We start from the raw sequence: 5,550 nt of genomic DNA, 5'->3' as shown, positions 1-5,550 counted from the left end.
CGCCTTAGCAGGACCGCCGGGCTTTTTGGGACACCGGCCGTAGGTGGCCGGGGGCGAAACAGACCCGGACGGTGTGGGAGGAAGACGCGCTCGCCGTAACCGACAGGGCTCCAAAGCACTGCCGAGCGAGTGGTCCCTCCGCCGCCGGGTCGCGGGGAGCCAGATCGATCTGAGGAGTCTTGGACAAATTCCAAAGACTCAAACGGCGCGGGAGCACGTGCTCCTCTCACAGCTTAACGACAGGTGGACGAGGCCGACGAGGACTTCCAGGAGACACCATGAGAGGGCCGGTGCCTATCGCTCACACCCTGGAAGTCACTCTCGGCCACGAACGGTTAGGACTTCCCGCTAGGAAGAACCGTAGGGACTTGGAACACGAAACCAAAATGCCCTCTCACAGGATTTCAGGTGAAGGAGATATTCGCACCCCTAAAAGTGTCACCACCTCAAATACACCGGGGTAAGGTGCCAACTTACCCGGGCTCCTGGAACTGCTGCCCGGCTGAAGCCCAAAATAAAAACCTCATAGGGTTTTTCCTCCAAAACGTCAATGAAGACAGACCTGCCAGCGAGGCCGACGGGGACTTCCAGGAGGCCGGCATGACGTGCCACTACATACCGGTCACACCATGGAAGTCCTTCTCGGGTTGGACCAGGTGCAGCTCCCGCTAGAACGTGCAGCACGTCCTCCTTCACGGTACTCTCGATTGGAGTCGCCAACGTGGCCGAGCTCCTACAACTGCTGGTCGGCCTGGGACTCCAGAAAGAATGCACCAAAGTTATTTCGTGGAAGTTCAGGTGCAGCGGACCGACCAGCCAACGAGGCCGACGGGGACTTCCAGGAGGCCGGCATGACGTGCCACTACATACCAGTCACACCATGGAAGTCCTTCTCGGCCACGAAGGGTTAGGACTTCCCGCTAGGAAGAACCGTTGGGACTTGGAACGCGGAGCAGAAATGCCCTCTCACAGGTTTTCAGGTGAAGGAGATATTCGCTCCCCTAAAAGTGTCACCACCTCAAATACACCGGGGTAAGGTGCCAACTTACCCGGGCTCCTGGAACTGCTGCCCGGCTGAGGCCCAAAATAAAAACTTCATAGGGTTTTTTCTCCAAAACGTCAATGAAGACAGACCTGCGAGCGAGGCCGACGGGGACTTCCAGGAGGACGGCAGGAGGTGCCACTACCTACCGGTCACACCATGGAAGTCCTTCTCGGCTTGGAACGGGAGCAGCTCCCGTTTGTACTTCCTCGTTCACGGCTTTCGGTAGGAGTTGCCGAGGTGGCCGAGCTCCTGCAACTGCAGGTCGGCTTGGGACTTCAGAAAATACCATAAAAAAAAAAAGTGTTTTTTATTATGAAGGTAAAACACACAGCGGGACCGAGCCGTGAGCCAGGCCGACGGGGACTTCCAGGAGGACGGCAGGAGGTGCCACTACCTACCGGTCACACCATGGAAGTCCTTCTCGGCTTGGAACGGGAGCAGCTCCCGTTTGTACTTCCTCGTTCACGGCTTTCGGTAGGAGTTGCCGAGGTGGCCTTGCTCGTGCAACTGCAGGTGGGCTTGGGGCTTCAGGAAATAACATAAAAAAAAAAATAATTTTTTATTAAGAAGGTAAAAAAACACCGGACCCGACCAGCGAGCGAGGCCGACGGGGACATCCAGGGCAGCGGCGTGAGAGGGCGGCTTGGTGCCGCTATCGCCGTGGAAGCAGCATTCGGCCTAAGCAGGGAACGCCTCCCGCCCTCCTCTCGTCCTGGAAGTGTTGGACTTGGGAGGCGGAGCAAGTTCTCCCTCTCACAGTATTTCAGGCGTAGGAGATATTCACACCCCTAAAAGTGTCACCTCGCCAATTACACCGGTGGGAGGTGCCAAAATGCCCGGCCTCCTGGAACTGCTGCTTGGCTGAAGGCCAAAATAAAAACCTCATAGGGTTTTTTCTCCAAAACGTGAATGAAGACAGACACGCGAGCGAGGCCGAGGGGGAGTTCCAGGAGGTCGGCATGAGGTGGCCGCGCCTACCGCTTGAGCCCTGGAAGTCCGCCGCGGGCCGGAAGTGCTTGTCGGGCGGGTGAACTACGGGACTCGCCGCGGCCGATGCCCAGCTCCCACAAGGAAGCTGCCGGCATGCAGCAGCTCCCACGGGGCCCCTCTATCCCCCCACGGGTGCAGAAGGCAGGCACACCGCCGCTAATAGGCGGAGCTGGCTCCCGGCCGCTGTCATGCATCACTCGCGGACCGGAAGTGCTTGGCAGCCGGGTGGACACGGCGGGACTCGCCGCGGGCGCTGTGGAGCTCCTACAGGGCTGCCCCCGGGCTGGCACAGCTTCCCCAAAGCTCCTCTATCCCCCCACAGGTGCAATAGGCAGGCACACGCCGCACACGCCGCTCGTACACGGAGATGGCTCCCGGCCGCTTTCGGTAGGAGTCACCGAGGTGGCCTTGCTCGTGCAACTGCAGGTGGGCTTGAGGCTTCTGAAAGTACCATAAAAAAAAAAAGATTTTTTTATTAAGAAGGTAAAAAAAAAAACAGCGGGACCGACCCGCGAGCTAAGCCGACGGGGACTTCCAGGAGGTCGGCATGAGGTGGCCGCTCATACCGCTCTTGCCCTGGAAGTCCGCCGAGGACCGCGGGCGCTGTGGAGCTCCCACAAGGAAGCTGCCGGCATGCAGCAGCTCCCACGGGGCCCCTCTATCCCCCCACGGGTGCAGAAGGCAGGCACACCGCAGCTAATAGGCGGAGCTGGCTCCCGGCCACTGTCATGCATCACTCGCGGACCGGAAGTGCTTGGCAGCCGGGTGGACACGGCGGGACTCGCCGCGGGCGCTGTGGAGCTCCTACAGGGCTGCCCCCGGGCTGGCACAGCTTCCCCTAAGCTCCTCTATCCCCCCACGGGTGCAATAGGCAGGCACACGCCGCACACGCCGCTCGTACACGGAGATGGCTCCCGGCCGCTTTCGGTAGGAGTCACCGAGGTGGCCTTGCTCGTGCAACTGCAGGTGGGCTTGAGGCTTCCGAAAGTACCATAAAAAAAAAAAGATTTTTTTATTAAGAAGGTAAAAAAAAAAACAGCGGGACCGACCCGCGAGCTAAGCCGACGGGGACTTCCAGGAGGTCGGCATGAGGTGGCCGCTCATACCGCTCTTGCCCTGGAAGTCCGCCGAGGACCGCGGGCGCTGTGGAGCTCCCACAAGGAAGCTGCCGGCATGCAGCAGCTCCCACGGGGCCCCTCTATCCCCCCACGGGTGCAGAAGGCAGGCACACCGCCGCTAATAGGCGGAGCTGGCTCCCGGCCGCTGTCATGCATCACTCGCGGACCGGAAGTGCTTGGCAGCCGGGTGGACACGGCGGGACTCGCCGCGGGCGCTGTGGAGCTCCTACAGGGCTGCCCCCGGGCTGGCACAGCTTCCCCAAAGCTCCTCTATCCCCCCACAGGTGCAATAGGCAGGCACACGCCGCACACGCCGCTCGTACACGGAGATGGCTCCCGGCCGCTTTCGGTAGGAGTCACCGAGGTGGCCTTGCTCGTGCAACTGCAGGTGGGCTTGAGGCTTCTGAAAGTACCATAAAAAAAAAAAGATTTTTTTATTAAGAAGGTAAAAAAAAAAACAGCGGGACCGACCCGCGAGCTAAGCCGACGGGGACTTCCAGGAGGTCGGCATGAGGTGGCCGCTCATACCGCTCTTGCCCTGGAAGTCCGCCGAGGACCGCGGGCGCTGTGGAGCTCCCACAAGGAAGCTGCCGGCATGCAGCAGCTCCCACGGGGCCCCTCTATCCCCCCACGGGTGCAGAAGGCAGGCACACCGCCGCTAATAGGCGGAGCTGGCTCCCGGCCGCTGTCATGCATCACTCGCGGACCGGAAGTGCTTGGCAGCCGGGTGGACACGGCGGGACTCGCCGCGGGCGCTGTGGAGCTCCTACAGGGCTGCCCCCGGGCTGGCACAGCTTCCCCAAAGCTCCTCTATCCCCCCACAGGTGCAATAGGCAGGCACACGCCGCTCGTACACGGAGATGGCTCCCGGCCGCTTTCGGTAGGAGTCACCGAGGTGGCCTTGCTCGTGCAACTGCAGGTGGGCTTGAGGCTTCCGAAAGTACCATAAAAAAAAAAAGATTTTTTTATTAAGAAGGTAAAAAAAAAACCAGCGGGACCGACCCGCGAGCTAAGCCGACGGGGACTTCCAGGAGGTCGGCATGAGGTGGCCGCTCATACCGCTCTTGCCCTGGAAGTCCGCCGAGGACCGCGGGCGCTGTGGAGCTCCCACAAGGAAGCTGCCGGCATGCAGCAGCTCCCACCGGGCCCCTCTATCCCCCCACGGGTGCAGAAGGCAGGCACACCGCCGCTAATAGGCGGAGCTGGCTCCCGGCCGCTGTCATGCATCACTCGCGGACAGGAAGTGCTTGGCAGCCGGGTGGACACGGCGGGACTCGCCGCGGGCGCTGTGGAGCTCCTACAGGGCTGCCCCCGGGCTGGCACAGCTTCCCCATGGCTCCTCTATCCCTCCACGGCTGCAATAGGCAGGCACACACCGCTCATACACGGAGCTGGCTCCCGGCCGCTTTCGGAAGGAGTCGCCGACGTGGCCTTGCTCGTGCAACTCCAGGTGGGCTTGGGGCTTCCGAAAATGCCATAAAAAAAAAAAGATTTTTTTATTAAGAAGGTAGAAAAATCAGCGGGACCGACCCGCGAGCGAGGCCGACGGGGACTTCTAGGAGGTCGGCATGAGGTGGCCGCGTCTACCGCTCGAAACCTGGAAGTCTGCAACGGGCGCTGCGGAGCTCGTACACGGCTGTCCCCGGTCTTGCACAGCTTCCCCATGGCTCCTCTATCCCCCCCATGGGTGCAATATAATTTTTTTTAAAAAAAACAATTTTAGTCATTATTAACCTAGTTCGGTCCCCACCGTTACAGTCGGATGTCAGCTGTAAGATACAGCTGAGATCCGGTGATGATGGCACCGACTCAGCTTCTGAGCCGGTGCCAAACATTGTACGTCATTTTGCGTGAAGTCAATGCTTTCCAGGACGTACATATACGTCCAATGGCGGGAAGGGGTTAAGAAGGTAGAAAAATCAGCGGGACCGACCCGCGAGCGAGGCCGACGGGGACTTCTAGGAGGTCGGCATGAGGTGGCCGCGTCTACCGCTCGAAACCTGGAAGTCTGCAACGGGCGCTGCGGAGCTCGTACACGGCTGTCCCCGGTCTTGCACAGCTTCCCCATGGCTCCTCTATCCCCCCCATGGGTGCAATATAATTTTTTTAAAAAAAAACAATTTTAGTCATTATTAACCCCTTCCCGCCATTGGACGTATATGTACGTCCTGGAAAGCATACTAGGTTAATAATGACTAAAATTGTTTTTTTTTTAAAAAATTATATTGCACCCATGGGGGGGATAGAGGAGCCATGGGGAAGCTGTGCAAGACCGGGGACAGCCGTGTACGAGCTCCGCAGCGCCCGTTGCAGACTTCCAGGTTTCGAGCGGTAGACGCGGCCACCTCATGCCGACCTCCTAGAAGTCCCCGTCGGCCTCGCTCGCGGGTCGGTCCC

Source organism: Rhinoderma darwinii, chromosome 3 (genome assembly GCF_050947455.1).
Source record: "Rhinoderma darwinii isolate aRhiDar2 chromosome 3, aRhiDar2.hap1, whole genome shotgun sequence".
Taxonomy (NCBI): Eukaryota; Metazoa; Chordata; class Amphibia; order Anura; family Rhinodermatidae; genus Rhinoderma; species Rhinoderma darwinii.
The sequence above is the reverse complement of the archived record's forward strand: the minus strand, read 5'-3'. Positions refer to the sequence as shown.